The sequence below is a fragment of the Jaculus jaculus genome, unplaced genomic scaffold (genome assembly GCF_020740685.1).
Source record: "Jaculus jaculus isolate mJacJac1 unplaced genomic scaffold, mJacJac1.mat.Y.cur uX1, whole genome shotgun sequence".
In the NCBI taxonomy this organism is placed as follows: domain Eukaryota; kingdom Metazoa; phylum Chordata; class Mammalia; order Rodentia; family Dipodidae; genus Jaculus; species Jaculus jaculus.
This window is the reverse complement of record NW_025423518.1, coordinates 903,846-917,595: the sequence shown is the minus strand read 5'-3', so window position 1 is coordinate 917,595 and position 13,750 is coordinate 903,846.

The following is a 13,750-nucleotide window of genomic DNA, read 5'->3' as shown; positions in this document are numbered from 1 at the left end:
TGCACATCCTGATTCAAGGTGGTTTGTGTCTGCATTTGGCATTGCTTTATTTTGATAATGAGATTAGTAATAAGTGATTGCAGAACTGAACTGGAAAATTGACATTATACACCTGAAAGTGCACCATCTATAAGAAATGTTTTAAGAACAAAAAGTCCTTTTATACTCTGTTATATAATGGAGGAGAATGGAAGACAGGGAATCAGGAGTTCTGAGAACATGGGCAGAATCTGGGTTGAGTCTTGAGCTTCCCTTTGGCACTAGATGATTGCTGGTGTGGTTACTCAGTTTCATGAGGGCAGCAAGGGATTTGGTATGGCCTTGGAATAGTATGAGGCTATGAGATACTGGAGGGACATGATGGCAGCCATCATTAGAATGGAGAGAAGGATGTTGAGAACATTGTGTCCATTGTGGTATTTGAGCACAGAATTTACTGTGACTGTTACAGAGCTTCAATTGTTGTGTAGGGATAGGCTGTGGGCTGGCATGCTTTTGAGAGATTTAAAAACTAGGTCTCAAAATGCTTCTTTGAGTTATTGAACTAGGATATAACTTAAACACTGCAGATTTCTGGAAATTAAATGAGCTATGAGAGAGGCATAGCTTCTTGGAATACATTGACACATGACACTGGGGTTCTGCTTTGTTCTTGAAAGAGAAGTGGGATACGTGTGGTGAGGAACACCTTTAATCACAGCAAAGAGGTAGGAGGATCACTGACATTGAGGCCATTCTGAGATTACCTAGTGAATTCTACATCAAAATGTACTAGAGTGAGACCATAGTTCGAAAGGGGAGAGAGGGAGAGAGAAAACCGGTGTGACAGAACCATAACTCCCTGTGTGCCATGTTCAGTAATGCAAGATGTTCACTCTATGGGAAGGGTAGATATTACGCTTATGGGGAATCTGCTTGGGGAAAGTAGACACTATACTAAATGCTGATGCAGTGTGAGACAGGTTACTGGGAGAACAGTGACAAAACTGAGGGAATCAAAGTTCATATGAGGACGTGGTGGGGAATCAGAATAAAATATAGGCACTCCCAGGGGCATCAGGCTCTGTGCACATGGAAGTAGTGGGCCCCAAGGAGCTATCAAGAACCTTTCCAGGTATTGTAACTGGCCAAACCTGCTATCATCTGAGTCCTCCAGTATAATCAAGGGCTAAGACTATAACACAGCACACTAACCTAGATTCCAGGGTTTCCATAGTTCTCCAGGCACCATCATAAAAATGCATATTCCCCACCTCTGAGGTCTAATGGAAGGCTATCACATGGTGAAATTGAAAACCACCTTCCTAAAGTACCCCAGGTGGAGGGACAGTTCCGCCTCCAGGAGCTTCCCACAGTGTGATTCCACTCCCAAATACAGTTGGAGAAAAATTTATACAAATGAATGTCTTTATGGTAACAGTGTAATCATGATTCAGAAACAAGGCAGAGAGTTATTGTTTCACCAGTTTTGACAGGGTAGTATTATGCTTTTATGTCTGAGAAGTATTGCATTGTCTATGTGTTAATTGTTTTCACCAATTTCTTAGTTCTTTCATAAATAGGTTGTTTCCAGGTACCAATTTTGGGATGGATATGGTTAAGGTCAGAAGAGTTGAACTCTGCCAATAACTAAATCCCCACAATACATTTTTCCTCCCATGAAAAACCTCAATTTATACTTGACATTTCTTTGTTTAAATCATGTGTGATGAACTCATTGGTCATCCTGAAATTTGACATTTTCTCAGTCCATCCTGATACACCAAACAGTGTGGAGCTATGTTTGATATTTATATTTCTAACAGGATTGCTCCAAAGGGAAGTTTAGGGTGAGCAGGAAATTCGGCTTCTTGCACATGAGTGAATAAGCACAATCCCCATGTGATTGTATAAGAACAGCAACACAAGCTGTGATGAGCTCCGTTATGTAATGAAGTATCAGGTCTGCACCCAAATACAATGCTTCTATAGTACATGATCTTTTATAACTTTTCATTCCAAATTCAAGACTGTTCATACACGTGTTCAATTTTATTCCCATATAACACCCTAACTATCCTTTTAACCTTTTATCCCACAAAAGTCTATGTTCAATTTTAGCAACGCATTAAAACAATGAAATTTTTGTCTCTTATACTCAGTTGTCTTTCACTTATTATGTGCTTTATACAAGACTGTATATCTTCCATAGGCAATGGAGAAGTTTTATACCTACATTACAAATCCAGTCATCCATAGAGCCCATAACGGATTCTACGTTCAACTGTGCTAAAAAGGAAGTTTAATGTATGTAAAACAAATTAAAAAGCTATCCCTAGGCAGACACTCTGGTACAATTCACCATCCCTTGCTGTAAAGACCCAAACAAAAACATTGCTCTATGGGTACAATTCTTACACTTACTGTTGGGGTCAGCTAATGCTATTTTTAAATGCAGGCAATTCCTAAACGTTCCTGTCACAGTCCACTGAGGCAATTTCTCAATAATAAAATTCCTACATTTACTGGTAAGTGTATATGAAAAGTCTTTCTCAACAAACACAGTGTATACCCTGGGTAGCGAGAATCTACTAAGGCTGCTTCTCAATGAGGACAATTAATCCAGTGGATGTTCAGAGAGTATTAAATCTCTTTCACAATCAGGTTTGTTGATATACTTGCATGTCTGATTATATCAAGGCTAGTTCAAATGAGTGAAATTTCCACACTCACTAGCCAGAGTATATGAAGTAATTTTTTAATGATGGCCATTCCTACCTTTGCATGGCACCATGTATTTAGATTGATTCATAATGAGAGAATTCCTACACTTGCTAGTTAGTGAATAAAAAGCATGTTTCTCATGAAGGCAATTCCTGGTCTTAGTTTTCAGAATATGAAGGCTAATTTTCAAAGATGTTATATTATCCATTTTCAGATCAAAGTCTAGTAAGGCTTTTTGACAGTTAGGTCCATTGCTACACATGGTGAGCAGAGGCTATAAAGGGTATTTCTCAGTGTGGGCAATTCTTGCACATGCTGGTCAGAGTCTTGTCAAGCCATGCCTTAAGGAGTGCCATTTTCTTCAGTTGTGGACAAGTGCACTAAGCCTATTTATCAAGGAGTTCCTTTACAACAATTGATAGAGTAAATTAAGACTATTTGAAAACAACAGCAATTTCTAATTTTGCTTATCTAAGTCTACAATGTCTATTTCTCAACAACAGTATATGCTACCCGTGCTTTCCATAGCAATATGCAAATAATTTGAAAAAATATTTTATTATTTATGTATGAAGAGAGGAAGAGAGAAAATAAGAGATAGAGAGAAAGAAAAAGGGATATGCCAGGGCTTCTTTCTCCTGCAAATGTCTTCTAGATGCATGGACCACTTTGTTCTTCTGTCTTATATGTGTGCAGAGGAATTAGATTAAGGCCATTAAACTTTCTAGGAAGCACCTGGCCCTGTAACACAAAACCATGACTTTAGCCCAGCAGTATTTCTTATTGTTTTCAATCGATATTTTAAAAAATCTGTAATGAATGAATCTCTGTCTGCATGTGATGCAGTTACTATTCCCTCAGTTCTGGCTGTACCAGTGACTTAGTGCCTCTATTTTAAATGAATTCTTCCAGACACAGAAGGACCTGGATATCCTTGACCTAGCAGTGCCTGGCACTACCTATGCAAGACAATCATAATAGGAGGAAATGATGATGACATCAAAATAAAAGACTATTTGAGCAGGTGAGTGAATATGATGGAGAGTGGAATTGTAAAGGTGAATGTGACAGGGGAAGGAATTATCATTCTTTATTTTTCATAATTATGTTAATAACAGAAAATATTGTCTCTATTTCTGGTGAAATAAATTGGCTATCAGGTCGTGTTTGTTTCTGCTCTGGTGTAAAGCCTTAACCTCACATGGGGAATGAGAGCCTTGGCTGAACTTAGAATACAAAGCAAATACAGATTTAATAGCACCTTACATTTCTGCTCCAATGTGCTTATATACAGAGGTGATCAGGTAACACAAGCAAAGGAGATAAAATGCCAGATTCCGTACTGTCTATGTGCCTTACAATTTCTATGTACATATGATAAGAGGCCCTAAGTGGCCCAAATGATAGGTCAATACTTTTCACAAAAACAGTGTGTATGTATTTGTTATTGTAGGACTTAAATCATACTCAAATTGGGTGATTTAATTTTGTTATTAACAATTAATGAACATTTCTCCATAACTGTTAGCATATTTTGCCTGCATATATAAATTTATATATTTAATACATAATACCCACACTCTCTGTGTTTCAGATACAGCTTGGTTTTCCCACAGGAATACAACAATCTTAATTTTTAATGTTTATTATTATCATTATTATTATTATTAACAACACCAACATAGTTCATATGGATACATCCTATGTTGGTACCCTGTTTTCCTTTGTCCCTTCCCACATTCCACTGGGGACACTCCTGAGTGGGGTTGCAGGTATGCCTCATGGGGTTGTGGTTTATGCCTTTGGAAGCAGCTGTCAGTTTTTCTCCGGGGAGGGAGTTTCTCTGGGCATGATGCCTCAATCTGTGCATCTTAAAATCTTTTTGGCGCTCTTCTGAAAAATTTTTGACCCATGGTGGGTGAATTTTAAGTCTACTTCAGTGGTGAGTACTTAGGAGCCTCTGGATATTTGCTTTGGTAGATGTTGAGTATCCTCAGAGTCTGTCTTCCAAACCCTGGTGGTGATTATCCGGTTCAGCATGGAAGCAGTACTCTTGCTCATCACCACAGTTACTCTGTAATTTCAGCTGCTTCTAGGCTGAAGTGTGAGGGGTCCTTTATCTCCTGAGGTCTATCTACTCTATGTGCACACTATCTGGCAGTGGTATCCTGAAATTGTGGACACCGGGGCCCGTCAATCAGGAGGGTGGAGCAAGGAATATTCTTCAGCGGCATGTGTGCAGGATCCAAGCAGACCCCAGCCAGCCACCAAGGGACCTATTCTTACCAGAGAAGTGGGAGGATCTGGGAAACAGGGATATTTGCCCTGCTCACTCTGTGTGTGCACCCTGTAGGGTCCTAAGTCTATTTCTTAGTGAGGCAATTTTACAGTTGCTGGCAAGGGACAAGTAAGGCTATTTATCAATGAAGACTTGTCTCATCCTTGCCATTCAAACAGTATTAATGCTACTTAAGGCTGTTTTATGGAGGGCATTCATACATGTGGCAGACAGAGATAATTAAGGCTATATTTCAGGGCAATTCTTACACTTTTGGACAGGATGAGTCTACTAGGAATATTTCTCAATGGGGGTAATTCCTGTATTTGCTCATCAGAATATCTGGAGTATATTTTCAAAGACCATGGTCAAATACACTTGTTTCTAAATAATTGTCATTCCTTCACATTCTGGTCAAAGTTTACTCAACTATTTCTAGGTTAGTTCTATTGTCACAACTGCTCATCACAGACTGAATGGTATTTCTCAATGAGGGCAGTCACTACACCTGTTAGTCAGAGCTAAGTAAGAGGACTTATCAATGAAGGTTGGTCGTACACTTTCAAGTCCTTGTCTTCTAAGGCTGATTCACAATGAGGTCAATCCATACACATGCTTACCAAAGCCAACTTTGGCTATTTCTCAACGAGTTCAATTCTTATGTCTCCTGTTCACAGATTATGAATGTGATTTGTTAATGATAGCCATTGCTACCCTTGCTTTGAACAGTCTGTTGAGGCTGTTTCTTAATTAGGCAATAGATACAATTAATGGTTTGGTCCTAGTATAAATATCATTTAAAGAGGACCATCCCTAAACTTCATGGTCAGATTCTCCTAAGGTAATTTCTAGAGGGAGGAATTTCCAACCCCTTTGTCATTGTGCACTGCAGCTATCTTACGTTGAGAGCCATTCCTTTCCTTACCAGTAAGAGACTACTAATACTATTTCAAAATGATGATTCTTACAGTTGTTATTCAGATCCTCTGGATGCTAGTTCTCAGAAGGGTGATTTATACACCTGCAGCTCAACTTATTCAACAGCTGTTGCTACATGAGGTCTATCTCTATACTTGTTTATCAGAGAGCACAAAGGGTATTTTTCTTTTAATTTTTTTTATTAATTAGTTTTGTATTCAGCAAATACAGTCAGTTTGGTACTATTATTAGGCTCATCCGTGACCTACCCCTTCCCATTGGCCCCCTCCTTGTTGAGGTATATGAGTCGTGTGTTGTAGAGTCAGCCCACAGTTATTGGTAAGATAAATGTCTCTGCATATCATGACCCAACATGTGGCTCTGACATTCCTTCTTCCCCCTCTTCTGCAAAACTTCCCTTAGCCATGTTGTGTTCAATTTTGGTATGCTTCAGTGCTGAGTTGTTGGGGGTCTCTGGGGTTCTGGCTCTCTGATTTGGTAGGCATTGATTTTTCTCTGTGTTGGTCTCCTTCCCCTTTGTGCTGGTATCCAGGTCACAGGAAAACATCACCCTTGCTTGTTTCACCAATTTTTCTTACTTTAAGCCTGGGGCCTTCTGAGGTATGATGGGGTGGCTCTCTCCTTACATCTGCATCTATCTGAAAAAGAGAAGCAGATTCTCCAATGGAGAGTAACTTAGCTCCAGGACAAATGAGATAACAGAGAATTTAATAGGTGTAGGCCCTCCTGTAGCCCATGATTGATAGTAGCTTGATATTGGAGAGTGGGATAATGTTTGAATATGGTTCTGACTTGTTTCCCAGCTCCAGCTATGACTCCCAAACCACTGAGGGGATCAGTTAGCCAAATCAAGAGCAGTTGGTTCCCCACCTTGGCTGTGTGCCACTATCGCACTTGTGTGGGCATCACAACGGGTTATTTGCTTCTATGTAGGTTAGACCATGAGTTGATTGGACAGATATTGGTCATTTTCCCCCAGACGCCCATGTGGCACCTTCTGGCACTAGACGTGCTAATTATCTGGGGACTGACTCTCTTCTAGATTCCAGCCATGCCGTTCCATTTTACATGTCAACTGCATATGGTATGTTCAGCAGTAGGGTCTTGCCACTAACCTTTGGTGGGTCATCAAGTACTCTGATAGAAATCTGTCTTTTAGGAAACCTTGAAGTTCTCTCTGATCAAACGCTCATTGTGGATGATAGCCGCAGGCTGGTACTGGGATTTACAGGTCAGTGCCCACTAAGAAAATGAAGAAAATATAACTAATATACAAGAGTTAGAGGGAAGACAGAGAGAAAGAGGAGGGAGGGAAGATGTAGAAGATTAAGGTTATCATTGATCCTACCCTCTCTTGTGGTTTAGGTGTTCCCTGTAAGGTGTTGGTGAAAGTTCAGCCATTTGGTCTGCTTTTAGGAAGTAGCATTTTATGGTACATTGCAGTTTGGGTCTAGATTTGTGTTTCCCACCCTTTCATTGCCGTCTCCTCCTCTTCATCCATCCTAGGGTTTAGTCCACGAGATGCTTGCTAGGTATGCAAGGTATCTTGGGTAGATTCAGGTTAGGTGCTGTAGATGAGTGAGACTATGTGGTGATTTTCTTTCTGTGATTGGGTAAGTTCACTGGAATGATGTGTTCCAGGTTCAACCATTTTTTCCCCAAATTTCATTGTGTCATCTTTTCTTACTGCTGTATAGAATTCCATTGTGTAGATATACCACATCTTAGTTATCCATTCTTCTAGTGATGGACATCTGGATTGATTCCAGCTCTTAGCTATTATGAATTGAGCTGCTACAAACATGGTTGAGCAAATCTCTCTGGCCTGTGGTTTGAAGGTTTTAGGGTACATGCCCAGTATGGGTATAACTAAGTCTGTTGGTATCTCTATAGTCAGCTTTTCCAGGAGTCTCCATATTGCTTTCCAAAGTGGTTGTACCATCCTACCTTCCCACCAACAGTGGATGAATGTTCCTGTTTCTCAACATCCTCACCAGCATTTATTTTCATTTTATTTTTTGATGTTTGCTATCCTTATTGGGGTAAGGTGGAATCTCATAGTTGTTTAATTTGCATTTATCTGATGATTAGGGATGATGAACATTTTCTTAAGTGTGTGTTTGCCATTTCTATTTCTTCCTCTATGAACTGCCTGTTCAGCTATTTGCCCCATTTTATGAGTGGGGTGTTTGACTTCTTACTGTTTAGATTTTTGAGTTCTTTGTAGATTCTAGAGATAAGGCCTCTGTCAGTTGGGTAACCCGCAAATATTTTTTTCCCATTCTGTGGGTAATGTTGTTGGCTTTGCTTATTGTATGCTTGTCTGTAAAGAAACTCTTCAATATGTAAGTAGAACGATTGAGATGTCAAGGTAATATGATGGAGAATGGAATTTCAAAGGGGAAAGTGTAGGGGGTGGAGAGGGAGGGAATTACCATGGGATTTTTTTTTAATAATCATGGAAAATGCTAATAAAAATTTAAAAAAGAAAAAATAATAATAATAAAGCCAGCCGTGGTGGCACACGCCTTTAATCCCAGCATTCGGGAGGGAGAGGGAGGAGGATCGCCATGAGTTCAAGGCCACCCTGAAACTACATAGTTAATTTCAGGTCAGCATAGACCAGAGTGAGATCCTACCTTGAAAAACAAAAAATAAAATAAAATAATAATAATAATAAAAAGATTTAAAAAAAAAAAAAAGAAACTCTTCAGCTTCATGTGATCCCATTGGTTGAGTGACTGTTTAAGAACTTGAGCCACTGGGGTTTTGTTCAGGAAGATTTTTTTCCATTCCTATATCATGGAAAGTACTTGCTAAATTTTCTTCCAGTAGTATTCAAGTTTCTGGTCTTATTTGAGGTCTTTGATCCATTTGGATTTGAGTGTAGTGCATGGTGAAATGTGTGGATTACATTTCAGTGTCCTGCATACAATTCTCCAGTTTGTCCAGCACCATTTGCTGAAGATGCTATCTTTTTTCCAGCCTATATTGTTCAGGCCTTTGTTGAATATCAAGTAGCTATAGTTGCTTGGCCCAAAGTCTGGGTCCTTCCCTCCAGGCTGTGCTTACCTTCTCTCTGGGCTGTGCTCACAATTGGTTTTAAATAGTCTGAAATGGGCCCCTCTTTCCAGAATTTTTTTTGAAAAACTCTTCATTAATCACATAGAAGTTCCTTACTCCTCCCACCAAATATATTTAAATATTTCACTCAATACTATGTGATACCACACAGTGGACATCTGAATAAGGCTTCTGAACCAGCTAAACAGCTTGAATTTCTGAAGATACTTGTGCCATATCAAATAAATTCTTTTTTAGCTTCAACCACTATTGTGAATGTGTGAACTCTGCAGCTTCTGTCACTTTCCAAGCTGCTGGCCCCCTGTTCCAGTGGGATTAAAGTGGGAATATTTGGCTGTGACCAGCATGCCTTGATGACAAACATTTTTTTTTCATTGATTGTCAAAGATCAGTCCCCACCCAATAATACTTTTCTCTTAATGGTTTTAGTGACCTGTAGCCAAAGTGGGCTATAAAATTACAAATATTATATTGCACAAATGAAAAAGTTATATTATCATTATGGCATATTGTTATATTTGCTTATTACCAAACTTATTATGGTTACAAGTTTCATACACTGCACTTAATTTATACCTTGAGATTTATAAAAGGTTATAAATATTTACATATATATGCCCTCCCATATTCTTTATCATAGCTCAGCATGAAAATGTACTACCCAAGAGACCCAGTGACTTATTAAAATAAGTTTAAACATAAACTCAGGCTGACAAGATAGCTCAGTGGTTAAGGCAATTGCATGCAGAGCCTAACAACCCACATTTGATTTGGCATTACCCACATAAAGCCATATGTTCAAAGTGACACATGCTTCTGGAGTCTGTATTCAGCAACTTTAGCCCTGACACATCCATTCTCTCTGCATGTCTCTCTTCTATCTCTGCTCTGCTTGCAAATAAGTAGTTTTTTTGGGAAAAAAATGACAAACTCATTCACTTAAGATAAGGGTTGTCTCAGAAAACAGTCTATGCCGAGAATCTTCAAAATTTGCAAGGGAGTCTGGTTTGATGATGTACTCCTTCAATGCCAGCACTGACTTGATGGTGCACACCTTCAATGATAGCACTCACTTGGGAGGCTAAGGTTTGAGGACATAGTTGTGAGTTTCAGGCCTTCCTGGGTGACAGAATAAGTTCTGGGTCAGCCTGGACTACAATGAGACACAGCCTTAAGAAGACAAAAAATAAATTAACTAAAATTTGTGAAGGTCCTTCATGGAAGCACTCGCTTAGAAAGATGAAAGCCTGTGATGTTGGTTTCTTCACACTGGATGTTTGCTATGTTTCTTTGCCTGAGCTCTCAGAATATTATCTTTTCTTTGTTTCTATGCTTTTGCAGGTAGGATTTCACTCTAGCCCAGGCTGACCTAGAATTCACTCTGTAGTATCAGGCCATCCTCAAACTCATGACAATCCTTCTATCTCAGCCTCTAAAGTGCTGGGATCAAAAGTGTGCACCACCATGCCTGGCTAACAGTACTATCTTGAAGAAAGTGTGTTTATTCACCTATAGGTGGACACTTTAGAATTTGGCTTCATGCTAAGAAAACAAACAAAAATGTCTGGTTAGAAGTTGAAATATTCCATTGTATTTTGTTAATAGTGAAGGTTTCTAGATCGAGTTTACTTCACCATGGGTAGGGGAAGGATGCCTGAGACAGACACTCCTGCATCCCAGGCAAGCTGATGATCACTGCAAGAGGGGAGTCTGGCCCATCAGTGATTTAGTCACTGGTAAGTTCACCATTGCACAGTTTGTCACCTTCCACCCATGATCATGAGCCAAAAATAGTTAAAAGCCAGGTGTGGTGATACACACCTTTTAGACCCAGCATTTTCAAAGCAGAGTGGGAGGTTGGCCGTGAGTTCGAGGCCAGCCTAAGACTATCAAGTCAGCCTGGACTAGAGTGAGACCCTACCTCAACAAAACCAAAATAAATAAATAATGAAATAAAATAAATTATTTAATTAAAATAAAAAGTGGTTAATTTGGGGGAATAAGACAAAATGCATTTCATGCAAGTATGAAAATATCAAATATGAAAAATAAACTGGGCGTGGTGGAGTACTCCTTTAATCTCAGTACTCAGGTGCAGAGGTAGGAGGATCCCTGGGAGTATGAGGCCACCCTGAGACTACAGAGTGAATTCCAGGTTAACCTGAGCTACAGTGAGACCCTGCCTCAAAAAAACAAACCAAACAAACAAATAATTTTTTGTTTTTGTTTTTTTACAGTAGGGTCTCACTCTGGTCCAGGCTGACCTGGAATTAATTCTGTAGTCTCAGGGTGGCCTTGAACTCACGGCAATCCTCCTACCTCTGCCTCCTGAGTGCTGGGAATAAAGGCGTGCGCCACCACGCCCGGCTTATATTTTTAAAAATTGTATAATTAAAAGACAAATAGAATTGTCTCCCCCCACAGAGTAATAAGCTCTCCTTGCTTCTCAACTTCTTTCAAAATATTGCACTCAAGATGATATTTATGATTGAATTGCATGGATTCCTGAAGGCCAACGGACTTTAGGATAGACTGCCCAAGGACCAGATTTCTCAGTATGCCATGGGAACAGACACAGTGGAATCAGATTTGACAGGCAAAGGTGGATGTGTTTGCTAAATAATCTCCCACCCCCAGGATGCTTGGATCCATCTAGCCCTCCACACTGGAGACTATGGAGGGAGTCACTTTGCAACCAAGATGTCATAGTGAGTAAGAGTAAGAACTGTCATGAGGGGCTGGAGAGATGGCTTAGCTGTTAAGGCACTTGCCTTTGAAGCCTCAAGCCCCAGGTTTGATTTCCCCAGGACTCACGTAAGCCAGATGCACAAGGTATTACATATCTCTGGAGTTTGCTTGCAGTGGCTAGAGGCCCTGATGTGCTCAGTTTCTCTCTTACTCTGCTTATTCCTCTCACTCTCCCAAATAAATAAAGTCAAAATACATAAAAGAGTAACAACTGTCATGAGGAGCTGGAAAGATAGCATAGTGTTTAAGGCAGTTAGCTGCAAAACCTAAGAACCCAGGTTTGATTCCCCTGTACACACATAAAGCCAGATGCACAAGATGGCACATGTTCAGAGTTCATTTGCACTAGTTGGAGGCCCTGGTGCACCCATTCTCTTTCTCACAAATAAACAAACAAACAAATATTCAAGACAGCAGTTGATCTATTTGCTGCTGAGCTGGCCTGCAAGGCAGATATCTCCACAGCAAAATCCTCTCTCTCGCTCTCTCTCAGAAATAAGTAAATAAAATAGTTTTGAGAAGCAGTTTGGAGAGAGAGAGAGACAGAAAGAGAGAATGGGTGTTCTAGGCCCTCGAGTCATTGTGAATGAACTCCAGATGTATGTACCACCTTGTGCATCTGGCTTTTATGTGCACACTGGAAATTCCAACCCAGGTTCTCACGATTTGCAGGCAAACATTTTAACCTCTGAGCAATCGCTACAGAGATTTAATGAATTGTGAGATAGAAAGAGGCACAGAGAGAGAGACAGACAAAGAGAGAGAGAGAGAGAGAGAGAGAGAGAGAGAGAGAGAGAGAGAGAGAGAAATGGGCATGATGCCAGGGCCTGCAGATGCATATGCCACCTTGTGCATTTGGCTTACATGGATTCCGGGGAATGAATCCTTGGTCCTTAGGTTCATAGGTAAACGTCTTAACTGCTAAGCCATCTCTCCAGTCCTATATAATATATTTTGATCATAATCCCCTCTCATTACCTTTTCTTGGCCTTTCTCTCTGTCCCTTTTCCACTGAACCTCTTTCTCTTTCTAACTAGCCTACCTTCAATTTTCATAGCACTTATTTTTCCTGGTGTGTGTATGCGACACCCACTGAACTTAAATAGTGTTTGCATGAACAGGGGCGGCCTATTATTTTCCAGAGTGCATGTAAACTACCAATGGCTGCAACTATACCCTCCCCCACTAACTGTCAATCATCCCTCAGAGGGATGAGGGACCCCATGCTCTCCTCCGTCACCCTTGGTGCAATGTAAATGGGCTCAAGGTTGTGAAGAGTTTGTGTATATCATGTCAGTCAGTGAGGTCATGAGTGTGGCAACCATATCATGAGCAGACACAGCGTTACACAGCTCTCTTACCCACCCTCTGTCTCTTGTGGTCTTTCTGCCTCTCTGAGGCTCATGGAAGATGGTAGAAAAAACATGAGAGTGGGCCACAGCCTGTCTCTGTTTCTTTCTGCATGATAGAAATGCCACAGTAGTCCTGCGCCATGACATTTTAGTGGAGTCTAAATTCATTAGTATTTGTAAGACCATTGGAACACAGCCTAGCACGTTGATGGGCATACCATGTATGATTGTATAAGTGTTTCAGTGGAATAATGTGGAGGGACTATCTGAGATTTCAGGAACCATTACCTTTCTCAACCCCTGGTTGTAATGGTTTTATCCAATTATGATGGGGTCTTTCAAAGCATTATATCATATCAGAATTTGGTAAAATGGGTCATCCTGTCAGCATTGAGATTAAGTCATGAATCATATTTTTAATCCAGGTTGTAATGATATTTGCCACAAAATACAAACAGAATAATTATCAGTCTTTCAGCTACTTGCTAACAAAAGAGGGTTTATTTCTTTATTTATTCAAGTAAAAGTATAATCAAGGAAAGAAAATGCTAGCTGATCAGGGGTTTCATACCTATAATCCTAGCACTAAGGAGGTTGAGGCAGGAGGATGCCCTTGAGTTTCAGGCCAGCCTGGACTACAGAGTAT